Source organism: Mobula birostris, chromosome 12, assembly GCF_030028105.1.
Source record: "Mobula birostris isolate sMobBir1 chromosome 12, sMobBir1.hap1, whole genome shotgun sequence".
NCBI classification, from domain to species: Eukaryota; Metazoa; Chordata; class Chondrichthyes; order Myliobatiformes; family Myliobatidae; genus Mobula; species Mobula birostris.
In genome coordinates this window covers 39,247,995-39,262,532 of record NC_092381.1, presented here as the reverse complement: position 1 = coordinate 39,262,532, position 14,538 = coordinate 39,247,995, and positions in this window count along the sequence as shown.

Sequence of the window (14,538 nt, the reverse complement as noted above, 5' to 3'; positions counted from 1 at the left end):
CTCTGTACTTCTTTAGTAGCCAAAATGAGTCTTTGGTCTTCCCACCTTTCCACCTTTCTGCAGCTCACTTAGTCTCTGTGGTTTTCACCTTGGCTTTTAATCGTCCGGGGGGCAGGGTGCAGGTTATAACAGTATTTCATTTTGTAGTCCAGAATTTTTACGCCTCTGCTGCCGGTGTATGTATCAGGTTATTGGTCTCAGTTATGTTGGAGGTTGCAATTGTGAATAGTGCTTCACTGGCTGCTTCTAGCATGTTCTCTGATAGAATCTTATCACTAAGTTTGGGGAGCCTAGATCATTCATTAACAGTCACCAGTTTAGCCATGATCTTCTCTCTGATTGCAGCAGCCAGCATTGATAAGCCACAAGATGAGGTTCGAGCTTACATTTCCCATGTACAAGGTGATGCTATTACCTTTGCACCATCTGTGAGTTGTGGAGGTGGGGTTTGAGCTTGTATTTCCCGACCGGCTCAGCTCTGCAATGATGTTGCTTTGGTAAATCATGATTGTATGCCTTCTGGTTCAAGATACGAAAGCAATCCTCAGTTGCCAATGTTCGATTACAGGGTAACCAGTTGTTTTTCTGTGAATGTGGACAATTGTCTTCGTTTTTGCCAGAGCCCCTACATGCACTTGACGTATCCTCCTTCTTATGGGTTGCTGTTGCAGTAGCATTCCATTAATTCCATGTTGTCCAGTCTCATCCATTTGTGGTTTGTTCTGGTAGCAAATTTGTCATCAGATGGTCCCGGTTCCCCAAGCATTGGCTTGGACCTTGTTAATCCGGGCAACATCCCAGCCAGCATGACTCTTCCTGTTCTTGTCACTCTCATCCAGAGATTTTTGTGGGCAGATGTAGTGTGAGTGCGAGGGGTCCAGCCCAAGACCTACCGCTGGGACCCAAATTCCAAACCCCCACAGCAGGGGGAGCTCAGACGGTTCCCGGTGTCGCCTCTGCTCCTGGCCATCTCAGGCTCGGCCCAAGTACAGGCAGTGTCCTGCTGATTCTTCTACTCTGTGGCCTTGCAGCGGTCGCACTACCTGAGTCCGCTTAGACGGTCTGGATGAAAATGTAGATGGATGGTTCGGTAAGTTTGAAAACGATATGAAGATTGGTGGTGCTGTGGATAATGTAGAAAACTGGCAAAGAATACGGTGGAATATAGATCAGTTGAAGATACAGAGAAATGGCAGATGGAGTTTAACCCGACCGAATGTGAGGTTTTGCACCTTGGTAGGGCAAACTTAAAGAGATAGGACACTGCTGAGGGCAAGACCCTTAACAGTATTGATAAACAGAGGGGTCTTGAGGGTCCAAGTGCATAACTCCCGTAAAGGGGCTACATGGGTTGATTTGGTGGTTAAGAAGGCATATGACATACTTGCCTTTTTTAGTCAAGGCATTGAGTTTTCAAAAGTCAGGAAGTTACGTTGCAGCTTTATAAAACTCTAGGTAGGCTACATCTGGAGTATTGTATTCAGTTCTGTTCATTCTGTTACTGGAAGGATATTGAGGCTTTGGAGAGGGTGCAGAAGAGGTTTACAAAGATGCTGCCTGGATTAGAGGGCGCACGCTATAACAAGAAGTTGTTTACTCTGAAGTGATTGAGGCTGAGGGGAGATCTGATAGAGGTTCATAAGATTAAGAGAGGCATAGATAGAGTAGAAAGACAGTAATTTGTATTCCCCAGGGTTGAAATGTCTAATACCAGAGGGCATGCATTTAAGGTAAGATGGGTAAATTCAAAGGAGATGTGAGGGGAAAGTTTTAAACACAAAGAGTGGTGCGTGCTTGGAATCCACTGCGTCAGGTGGTGGCAGAGGCAGAAACATTTGAGACTTGTCAGAGATGTTTAGGTAGGCACATAAATGTGAGGAAAATTGAGGGATATGGACGTTGTGTAGGCAGAAGGGATTAATTAAGTTGGCCATTTGATTACTAATTTAATTGGTTCGCTACAACATTGTGGGCCGAAGAGCCTATTCCTGAGCCGAACTGTTCTATGTTCTATATTTTGTTTTCTATGTCAATGCAATGAAAATTAGTGGTGCCTCGGAAATCTATTCCTTTGTCCATATTTAGATCAAGACCATAATAAGGCTTAGAGCCAACTGGTGAAAGCCATGGTGACCTTCAGTGTGCACATTATTAATAAGTAAATATCACAATAGCATTGTTGCCATGTCTTCTATCAATTAATTGATAATTAAGAATAGACCAACTAACTGGGTTGATTTGTAGTATATTTTTGGACTGTTCAAAGAGGAACATATTTCATAAAGTCAGGTAGATGCTAGTGTACTGAAATAGTTGATAAAAGGCACGCCTACTTCTGGAAAGCATGTCTCCTGGACTACCGCCAGTGAGATGGAGCTGGCTGAAGTCTAAAGCACTATGCAGCCTCTTTCAATCCTGTGCATTGGTGCCTCCATACCATATGTTAATGCAATCAGTTAGAATGCTCTCTGCTAAATATCATAGAAATTTGCTAGAGTCCTCAAATTCCTAATGGCGTAGAGCATGCAGATGTGCCTTCTTCATAAATCTTTTCTGGATTTATCAATATTATCGAGGACAGATGAACCTGCCACATGTACATACATTAGAATCAGTTCCTGCCTAAGCAAGAACATAGTTCTGCTGCAATTTGTCTATCACCACAATAGGTTTACTGTAGATGTCATCTCACTGGCTCTCCACTTGGCCTTGGATCATTTAGACAATAACAATACCTTTGCCAGGCTGTTATTTATTAATTACAGTTCAGCATTCAATGCCATCATAACCTCAGTACTAAATAAAAAGCTCCAAAGCCTGGGTCTCTGGTCCTCCTCATCACCATCAGATTTCTGAATGGGCAATGAACACATGTATACGACCTCACTATATTTTTTCTTCTTTTTTGCTCTCTTTTTGCACTATTTAATTCATTTAATTTTAAGTATCCTATATAGATATTTTTCTTCTTGTAATTTATGATTTTTATTATGTATTACAATGTACTGCCACCACAAAGCAACATACTTCACAACATATGCCAGTGATATTAAACCTGATTTTAACTCTGATTTTGATTGTGAAAGTCCTGGCAAGATTCTTATATATCTTCTTTGCACTCTCTCCAAATTATTGATACCTTTCCGATTATAGGATGACCCCAAAACTGTCTGCATTACTCCAAGTGCAGTCTCACCAACATCTATTCTACTCAATAACCTGACTAATTAAACCTGCATGCTAAATGCCTTTCTCGTCACCCTGTTTATCTGTGTGACGACACTTTCAAAGAAATCTGTACTTGTATCCTTAGGTTCTTCTTTTTCAGAATATTCCCCATGGCAATACAATTAACTGTAGAGGTCCTACCCTGGTTTGACTCCCCAAAATGCAACACCTCACATTAATCTTTGGCCCACTTAACTAGATAATGAAGATCTCCATGTTTGAGATTGAAAGGTGATAGTGTTTAGGGGGACCTGAATGTCTTTGTTTACAATTCACTGCAGGCTAACTTGCAGGTACAGAATACAGTGAGAACAATCAATGACATTTTGGCCTTTAATTGCAAAATTTGAGTACAAAAATAAAGGCATCTCACTCCACTGATATCATCTTACATTTTAAGCAGTCCGTTAGAATTGTGACTAATGTCTGAGGTGACAGATAAGGCTAAGATGTGATCTTCAGGCTGCCATAGATGGGGCAGGAGGTGCCTTATGGGTCCAGCGGATAATAACTTGTGAGGCAATGTGCTCCTTTCACCACTTATCCTGGGCCCAACACTTTGATGTAATCATGAAGAAGGCACACCAGTGGCCATACTTCATTAGGAATCTCAGGAGATTTGGTACGTCAGCAAATACTCAAGCTACTTTCTACGGATGTACCGTGGAGAGCATTCTAAGTGATTGCATCTCCATATGGTATGGAGTCTCCAATGAGGGAGGCTGCAGAGGGTTGCAGACTTAGCTGGTTCCATCATGGACACAAGTTTCCCCACCATCCAGGACATCTTCAGAAGTTGGTGCCCCAAGAAGGAGGCATCCATCTTTAAGGACCTGCACCCCCTCTTGTCATTACTACCATCAGGAGGTGTACATACCTGACAACCAAAACTCAGTGCTTTAGAAACAGCTGCTTCCTCTCTGTCATCAGATTTCTGACTAGTCCATGAAGCCATGAACACCTCCTCACTATTCCTCTTTTGTACTATTTATATATTTTTTAATTGTAATGTAATTACTTATGTTTCACACTGTACTGCTGCCACAAAAGAACAAATTTTACGGGATATGTCAGTAGTAATAAACCTTGTTCTAATTTAAGCTGTCCATCGGATAGATTGGTCGTCAGATAAAAGATCATCTATGATTTCATTGGATGGCAGAGCAGGCATTAAAGGGTCAAATGTTCTACTCTTTCTTCTAGTCTTATTTAGTCAAAGTAGTTTGCTGAATATGGCAATTTGGGTATCCACTTCTTGTTCTGGGAAAAGACTAAGAGTAGTCAGTCTCCACCAAAGCTGGATATAGTAATGCATAGGAGTTCTCAAAAATCACTTTAGTTCCATCAATAATGTCACCCTTTTGAAGAAGCAGTCACCATCTTAAATACATACAGTACATTCCGATCTCATTTGTTTTCCTGTATCTTCTTCATCAAACAAAATGAACAAAAGATTTGTTAGTACAATCTCCAGGGTCCAAAGAAGCAGTCTGATTCTTCAGTCACTTTGCACTTTCAGCAATTAGCTAAGCCTTGAGGTTGGAAGATATGTTAAACAGCAGCTGTACTAATGTTAGCAGTGTTATCCTCAGACTAGTTCAAAGAGCAAGCTATCCTGTACAGCTTTCATGAAGTATAACACCTGCTATTAGTGAGGTGTTAATACAAGCCTGAAGTGATGCCAGAATCTGTTAATGAAGTATGGCTCTCACTAATGCTGTTGCAATCACGTGAGCACATCCAGTAATAGCACAATGTTAAAGCATCACCTATCCAACATCTTTGCCTGCTAAGCCTGGTATTACCCATGATAGACCTTCCTTCATCTAAAATCATTTCTGGTCAGATCATTCACAGCTCTGCTCCACCCTTCTCTCCTTCCCACTATTCCAACCCCTACCCCACCCCCACCTTTAGCCCACCAACCTCTCAGCTCACCTACCTCTTGATCTTTTTCATTTGATAATCTTGAGCTAAGCCAGAGGCTTGAGCCTAGCCAAGGATTCCCAGGGATAATTGTTCAGCTTTAAAGTAAATCTACAGCCTTTAATTACTAGCAGTAAACTTTTAAAATTGAGACAAATAATAGATTCTTCACCACAATTAGAATGTTAAATGTTTAAAAGTGTATCATCATGGTTTTGGGGCATTTTCTGGCAGACTGAATTCCTGAAACAGTTTGACTCGAAGACTTAACTTCAGAGTACCTTGTAACCTGGGAAAGTTCTGCTCCAGGGAATGTTAAATTGAAAGATTTATTGGTTGTGTCTCAGTTCACAAACCCAACAAAACCACTTCTGTGTCACTTAGTTTGGAAAACAGAACACTTTTGAAAGCATGATGGTATTTGCTTTAAATTTTATCTAATTTCCGTGGCTCTTGTATTTCTAAATACACACCTATTCACATCTGTATGAGACAAATCCATCCTCATCCTTGATTCTATCCACTAATCTCAAAGTGGTGTTAACTCCATTTGAAATCAAATAAAACAAATTTCATGGTAGCCAGCATTAGCAAATCTCAACAATAGGCTTTAACTATTTAACAATTTTGTATTAAGTAACGGAAAATGGTGAAAGTCTGAAATAAAATGAGATGATGGAAATGCATATATATTAACATGATTTGCAAAGAAAAAATAACATTTACTGAGCTATTTCTGGTGTGTCATAAAATATAACCATAGATTACCGGAAGTATTCAGTAGGCCAGGGGACATTTGTGGTGAGGGAAACCAAGCTTCAGATCAATGATCCTTCATCAGAACCTACAATAATAATCAAATGTGGTTGAGTATTATATACCATTCTGGTCAGACTTTGTAGTGTCTGCAGTAGAAAGTACGAAGAAAAGCCTGGCAAACCTATAGCCATGAATGGAAAAGTTTCAATTCTGTGGATAGATTAGATAGCCTAGTGCAGATTTTAGAGAACTTCACATGATGTGGAGTATCATCCATCTCCAATGTGGTCTTATCCTTATGATTGACTATAGAATTCTGCAATATCTTCACCCCCAGATTACTCTTTGCTAACCTCCCACTAGAATCAAATGTGTAAAGCATGTTTCTGAATTTCTTCACTAATATTTTCAAGATAATTGTTACCTTGGAAGATATCCCATCTTCGCATCTTTGACTTGCTCAGTACACAAAATCCCCTTTGTATATTGAACCTTTTCTCCTTATTTATTTTTATCATGAGTGTAATGTATTTCTTTTAGACTAATTACCACCCCTCCAGTTAGCACTATGTATTGATCCATCGTCTGCACATGTGCTGTTGTCTGCACGTGCACATTGTTCTCTCTGTCTCTCTCGCTGCAATGTGAATACACCAGTTAAAGCCATCTCCCATATATGTGCTTTTATTTAAGTGATATGTAGTTGTGCACAGACACAACAAATTGGCAATGAGTATGAACCTGAATGTCAGAAAATATCAGAAACTGCACCGGCAGTTAAGGAATGATTACGAGGACAAAACAGCGAGAGTTAAACAGTAGAGAACACCATCACAGACACTAACAAATCAATAAATTAACGTATTGAGTACAGGAGAGGAAATGTTATGTTGAAGTTGTATAAGACATTGGTGAGGCCTAATTTGGAGTTCTGCGTACAGTTTTGGTCACCTACCTACAGAAAAGATGTAAACAAGGTTGAAAGTACAAAGGAAATCTACAAGGATGTTGGCGGGTTTGGATGACCTGAATTATAAGAAAAAATTTGAAAAGGTTAGGACTGTATTCTTTAGAACGTAGAAGATTGAGAGGAGATTTGATAGAGGTATACAAAATTATGAGGGCTATAGAAAGGGTACATGTAAGTAGGCTTTTTTCATTGAGGTTGGGTGGACTACAACCAGAGGTCATGGATTAAAGGTGAAAGGTGAGAAGTTTAAGAGAACATGAGGGAAAACTTTTTCACTCAGAGGGTTGTGAAGTGTGGAATGAGCTGCCAGCACAAGTGGTGCATGCAAGCTCAATTTCAATGTTTAAGAGAAGTTTGGATAGATACATGGATAGTAAACATCTGGACGCTATGGTCCCGATGCAGGTCTATGAGAGTAGGCAGTTTAAATGCTTTCGGCATGGACGAGGTGGGCTGAAGGACCTGTTTCTGTGCTGTATTTCTTGATGACCATGGCTTTTCTTTCCAAATTCAGCTGAACATTTTGAGCTTCTTTACATCAGCATTTCTGCAGAAACATATGTGGTATACCATCATGAAGCACTTCAAGAGGCTGGATGTTAAATCCAGCCTTCCAGACAACCTTAACGCACTGTAATTATATTCACCGCGTAGTGGGTCTACAGTGGATGCTTCCTCCTTGGCTCTGCATTCCGTCTCTGGAGCACTTACATTTGTTTTATTTATTTAACGATATAGCATGTAACAGGCCCTTCTGGCTCAACGAGTCCACGCTGCCCAATTAGACTCACGTGACCAACTAACCTACTAACCTTTGCAATGTGTGAGAGGATACCATAGCACCTGGAGGAAGCTGACGTGATCACAGGGAGAACGTGCAAGATGGTAGCAGAATTGAACCCTGTTAGCTGGTGCTGTAATAACATTACACTAACCACCACTGACCATTACTGTAATTCCAAGCAAACTACTACTTAACCTCTTAAACCTGGGGCTCAACACCACCTTTTGCAACAGGATCCTTGACTTCCTGACCAACAGACCACAATAATTAGGGTAGGCAGCAACAATTCCATTGTGATTATTCTCAGCACTGGCACCCAAAATGCTGCATCTTCAGCACTTTACCCTACTCCCTGTACACTCACAATTGCATGTCTAGGTACTGTTCTAACTCCATCTGTAGATGATACCACCGTAGTGGGCCATATCTCAAATAATGATTAGTCGGAATACAGAAAGGAGATAAAGGGCCTATTGACATGGTTCCCTTAATGTTAGCAAAACAAAAGAGAAGGGCAGTGCACTTGCTCCTGTCTACATCAATGATGCTGGGGTAGAGAGGGTTGAGAGGATTAAGTTCCTAGGAGTCAACATGACCAGTAGCCTGTCCAGGTCCAACCATGTTGATGCCACAATCAAGTCGACTCACCAGTGCTTCCACTTCCTCTGGATGCTAAAGAAATTTTGCATCTTCTTTTTGAACCTCACCAATCTTTATTGATGCACCATAGAAAGCATCCCTTCACAGTTTTGTATGGCAACTGTTCTGCCAGTGGCTGCAAAAAAACGGCAGAAAGTTGTGGCCACAGCTCAGCACGTTATGGAATCTAGCCTCACTTCCATGGAATCTGCCTATACTTTGCGCTACATCAGTAAAACAGCCAAAATAATCAAAGATTCCACACTCCCCAGACATTCTCCCTTTTCCTCCCATTGGGCAGGAAATACAAAAGCCTGAGTGCTCCTACAAAAGGCTGAAGGACAGCTTCTATCCAGCTGTTATAAGGAGGGAGGAAAAGATGGCGGCGCGACACAGTGCGCGCGGCCGTTCCGAATGATATCGTATCTGTGAAGTAGGATGCCGTGCACAATCCTGATTTGATACAGACGTGAAGATGCATGGAGGAACATCTGGAGAAACATCTGAAATGCCTGCTTCACTGCTGCTGCTACTGTGCGATCGAGAATCTCCGGATGAGAAGACTCCAAATTTTCAAACATTTTGTGAAGTTCTCAGATCTTCCTACTCTATGGATATTGTAACGACATTACTCTGATTGCACAAAACAAAAAAAAATATCGGAGCCCTTGTAGATAGATAGATAGATAGATATACTTCATTAATCCCGAGGGAAATTTGGTTTTGTTACAGCCGCACCAACCAAGAATAGAGCGTAAATATAGCAATACAAAAACCACAAACAATCAAACAACAAAATGCATACTATGCCAGATGGAAAATAAGTCTAGGACCAGTCTATTGGCTCAGGGTGTCTGACCCTCCACGGGAGGAGCTGCACATTCGTTGTAGCCATGGTTCCCTGCAATACTGTAGGTGAAATTTTACCTCAGGTAGATTTGTAGCAACTAAACTAACACTGCTTTAAGGATATTCACTGCCCAGTGTACTGAATTTAACTGCCTGAGCATAATCATGAGACACGTCCAGTTTAGAGAAGACCTTTACCCTATAGACACATTACCCACTGCTCTTTTAGATGTCACTTGGTGCATGATGCCTTTTAATGCCTACATTTGAATTCAATAAACATGTCTTTCACTGTGTTTCAGAAACTTCTTAACACATGGACTATATTCATGTTAAATATAATACATCCTTATTTTTAAGCTAATTTTCTTCAGCAGGTTTGTTCTGAAGACAAAAGCAACCTCAGTAATCAGTGGCCTTGCTTTTTGCAAGAATATTGTATTTATGCTAGTATTTTCAGGGTCTCACCAAAACATATCCTCAGTTTTACTCTACATCCAAAAAGTACTGGAGGAACTCAGCAGGTCAGGCAACATCTACGGAGAGGGCCCAAAACATTGGCTCTATTTCTCTGCATAACTGCTACCAGACTGCTGAGTTTCTTCAGCATTTTGTAGGAGTTACTTTCAATTTCCAGATCTGCAAAATCTGTTGTGTTCTCAGTTTTACGCTGCTCTTTCTTTATGACACCTGACTGACATTCTAATCATACCTATCCCTTCCATGATAGAGCAGTCTGTGGTTGTTTCAATACACATATCAAAGCCTTGTTTTGGTATTTTCTTTCTAATTTTGAAACTGCTGCTATCTACATCACTGTGGGTTTTATACTATTTGAAATACCCTTCTTGCATTACTGATATTATGTAAATCCCACCTCAGATGTAGGCACTGCTTGACTGCCAGTTCGTTTTAGCCTTGCATGCTGAAGTTACGCACATTTGCTTACTATAGTAAAGTAACTAGTTGCTCAGAGCTGCCACATTTGTGTTGAATGATCTCTATTGCAGCATTGGCTGGGTGTCCTGCTACTCCTTCATTTCACATGACTCATGATCAAATGAACTAAAATAAATGCTGGAGATCCCAAATTGTATCTACCTGCCATCAGTCAGTATAGCATTTTTCAATGCCAGACAAAATTCCTTTACATTTTAGAGATCACTTAAATGGATGTAGTTACTTCGCATGACAACTGAAGCTATAAATTTGGAATATTTGATAGTTTGGACTGTAAATCTTCATCCAATAATATACACCGAAACCCAGTGTGCAGTTTGCAATCTACAGATGCAGCACAATTTCAATGCAGTAACATATTGTTTAGAATGAAAGTCTAGTCCCTAATCCTCTTTTCTGATCTCAAGCTTGTAAACCTTCCTCAATTTTTAATGCTGGACTGAAATTACTTTACTGTTTTTCTGTTATTTTATAAAATGGGACATTTGTTGTAACTTCTGTCATTATCATATAAATATGTTGCCTAATTGAAATCATGGGGTCTTCGGGGGCTGAGGGAGATCGTGAAGGTGCCCCCATATTTTGACAGTCAAAGCAAGCATAAAAGATATTGAGCTCATGTGGGAGCGAAACCTTGTCGTCACCTATGTTGCCTGGTTTCTCTTTGGAGGAGGTGATAGCATTCAAACCCTGCCATAGCTGTCGAGCATCCTTCAGTAATTCAAGTTTGGTCCAGAATTGCTTCTTCTCATGTGAGAAGGTTTTATGGAGTTTGTATCTGCTCTTTTTGTATTTTCCTTTGTCGCCAAACCTGAACACCATTGATCCGGCCCTCAGCAGACTGCAGATCTCCTGGTTCATCCAGAGCTTCTGGTCAGGGAAAGCTCTGAATGAATTTGTGGGGACACACTCATCCACAACTTATGAAGTCCATTTCTTACTGTGTGCTGGTATCGGAACCATAATTTGTCATGATCTGCCCATGTTCCCTTTACTGTATTGCTGTGTAGTCTCCCCACATCCCTAATGTAAATATTGCAGATTCCAGAGACAGGAATCACAACCGATTTGTTACTCAAACAAATTATGTGTAGTTTATTTAACGGTACTTCAGGCTGACTATGGATCTTTCCAAAATGCTAAGAGTTAGGGAAGGACATAAAGGAGAAGGGTGGCTAATTGGTGTTCAGACATGGAATTCTGGTGGTCTAGATGGAGCCCATCCTTGTGACAAATGGAGATATGGGAGCTATAAACTTAAAGTGGAATTGAAGAGGACAGTGTTTTGCAGACACAGTAATCCAGCGTGAATCTTTTGATGGAGAAGAGGAAGGGAATTGTTCAGAAGCTAATGAAATTTCTGGCAATGCTGAAGATGATTGTTTCTATTGCTTAATTACATAGACTGATGCAGGTTCTTTGGCTCATTGTTCCTATGAAAAATTAGAGTTGGTGTGGGAACAGGGAATTTATTCATTTGAATAGAAAGGAATTGCAGTGAGGGCAAAGAGTAAGTATAAGTCAATTTGTCTTTTTTGATTCATCTGAGTTAATTTTAATGTACTTTAAGTTTCTGGTGGATTTAAGTGTTTTACTTTTACTATTTAAAAACTTTATTTTAATGCAGTGTTTAATTTCAAATAGTTTTGATTATGACTCTCAGTTCACAATCTCAGAGACCTTAAGGTAAAAGAAACCTTAAGGGAAAGTGATGATAATAATATGATTGAATTCACCCTGAAATTTAAGGAGAAGCTAAAATCAGATGTATCAGTATTACAGTGGAGTATAGAGAATTACAGAGGCATGAAAGAGGAGTTGGCCAGCACTGACTGGAAAAGAATACTGGCGGGGATGATGGCAGAGAAGCAATAGCTGGAATTTCTGAAAGCAGTTCAAAAGGCACAGGATAAATACATCCTAAAGAGTAAGAAGTATTCTGATGGAAAAATAACACAACCATGGCTAACAAGAGAAGTCAAAGCCAATGTATAAGCCAAAGAGAGGGCATATAATAGAGCAAAAATTAGTTGGAAGTTGAAGGATTGGGAAGCTTTTAAAAATCAACAGAGGGCAACTAAAGAAGTTATTAAGAGGGTAGAAATGGAATACAAAAGTAAGCTAGCCAATAAAATTAAAAGGGGATACCAAAAGTGTCTTCAGGTACATAAAGTGTAAAAGAGAGGCAAGTGTGGATATCAGATCACTGGAGATTGATGCTGGACAGATAGTAATGGGGGGTGGGGGAAGGCAATGAAACAGCAGGTGAACAGAATAAATATTTTTGTATCAGAATTTACTGTGGAAGTTCCAGGTGTCAGGGGGCATGAAGTGTGTGAAGTTACCACAACTAGAGAGAAGGTTCTTGGGAAACTGAAAAGTCTGAAGGTAGGTAAGTTACATGGACTGGATGGTGAAAGAGGTGGCTGAAGAGCTCCCAGAGGCAGTAGTAATGATATTTCAAGAATCACTAGATTCTGTAATGGTTCTGGAAGAGAGGAAAATTGCAAATGTCACTCCACTCTTCAAGAAGGGGGAGGGGCAGAAGAAAGGAAACTATAGGCCAGTTGGTCTGACTTCAGTGGTTGGGAAGATGTTGGAGTTGATTATTAAGGATGAGGTTTCAGGGTACTTGGAGGTACATGATAAAATAGGCCATAGTCAGTATGGTTTCCTCAAGGGAAAATCTTGCTTGACAAATCTGTTGGGATTCTTTGAAGAAATGTCAAACAGGATAGACAAAGGAGAATCACTTGATGTAGTGTATTTGGATTTTCAGAAGGCTTTTGAGAAGGTGCCACACATGAGGCTGCTTAACAAGCTATAAGCCCATGGTATTACCGGAAAGATTCTAGCACGGAAAAAGCAGTGGCTGATTGGCAGGAGGTAAAGAATGGGAATAAAGGGAGCCTTTTCTGAGTGGCTGCCAGTGACTAGTGGTGTTCCATAGGGGTCTGTGTTGGGACTGATTCTTTTACGTTATATGACTAAAATTTGGATGATGGAATTGATGGTTTTCTTGCAAAGTTTGCAGATGAAGCAATTCCCCAATTTACGATGGGTTTCCACAATGTAGAGGAGGACGCATCTGGAGCACCAGGCACAACAGATTCATCTGGAAGAAATGTTTGGGGCCCTGACTGGAGGTGAGGGAGGATAAGTTTGTATACAGTTCCTTTTTGACCTCGAGTATTTTGAAGTGGCCTACAGGCAACGAAGCACATGTGAAGTGTAGACATGGTTGTAATTTCTGAAATTCTAGGAATCTAACCCATCAAAGATGAAGGAATGGTAATTTATTTCCAAGTGTGTGACTCAGAGGAAATCTTGGAAATAGTTAGATTTTAGATTAGATTAGATTCAACTTTATTGTCATTGTGCCGAGTACAGATACAAAGCCAGTGAAATACCGTTAGCATCTAACCAGAAATGCAAAGAATAGTGTTATTTACAAAATAACTGTGAATAAAAAGTAAGTGCTACAGCACACAAATATAAAAGTACAGAGACAGTACAATATGGGTGCAATACTGCTTAGCGCTGTGATGTGAGGTTCAGCAGGGTCACAGCCTCAGGGCAGAAGCTCTTCCTGTGCCTGCTGGGTCAGGAGCGGAGGCTCCTGTAGCGCCTACTGGATGGGAGGAGAGTAAAAAGTCTATGGTTAGGGTGAGATGCATTCTTGATAATGCTTTTCTTCCTGCCCAGGCAGCGTTTATGGTAAACGTTCTCAATGGTGGGCAATTGGGTGCCGATAATCCGCTGGGCAGTTTTTACCACAGGCTGGAGTGCTTTGCGGTCCGATACGGGACAATTGCCATACCACACTGAGATGCAGTTGGTGAGTATGCTCTCAATGGTACAGTAGGTAAAGGTCCGTCAGTATCCTGGACCAGAGGTGAGCTTTCTTGATGCTCCGCAGGAAATAAAGGCGCTGTTGCACCTTTTTGATCAGGATGGAGGAGTTCAGGGACCAGGTGAGATCCTCGGAAATGTGGACACCAAGGAATTTGAAGCTTGATACATGATCCACTACAGCTCCGTTGATGTAGATGGGGATGTGAGTGTAGCTCCTAGCATGCCTGAAGTCCACAATGATCTCCTTGGTCTTCTGGATGTTAAGGCCAGGTTGTTGTCGGCACACCATGCGGCCAGGTGCTAGACCTCATCCCTGTAAGCCCTCTTGTCACCCCCTCTGATCAGGCCAACCACCCTGGCGTCATCTGCGAACTTGATTATGGAGTTAGAACCATGTACAGGAAAGCAGTCATAGGTGAAAAGGGAGTACAGAAGAGGGCTCAGCACTCAGCCTTGAGGCACGCCAGTGTTCAGGGTGAGAGTGGAGGAGAAGAGGTAGTCTAACTCAACTCATTGGGGCCTGTTAATCAGGAAGTCCAAGGTCCAATTGCAGAGGGATGAGCTGATA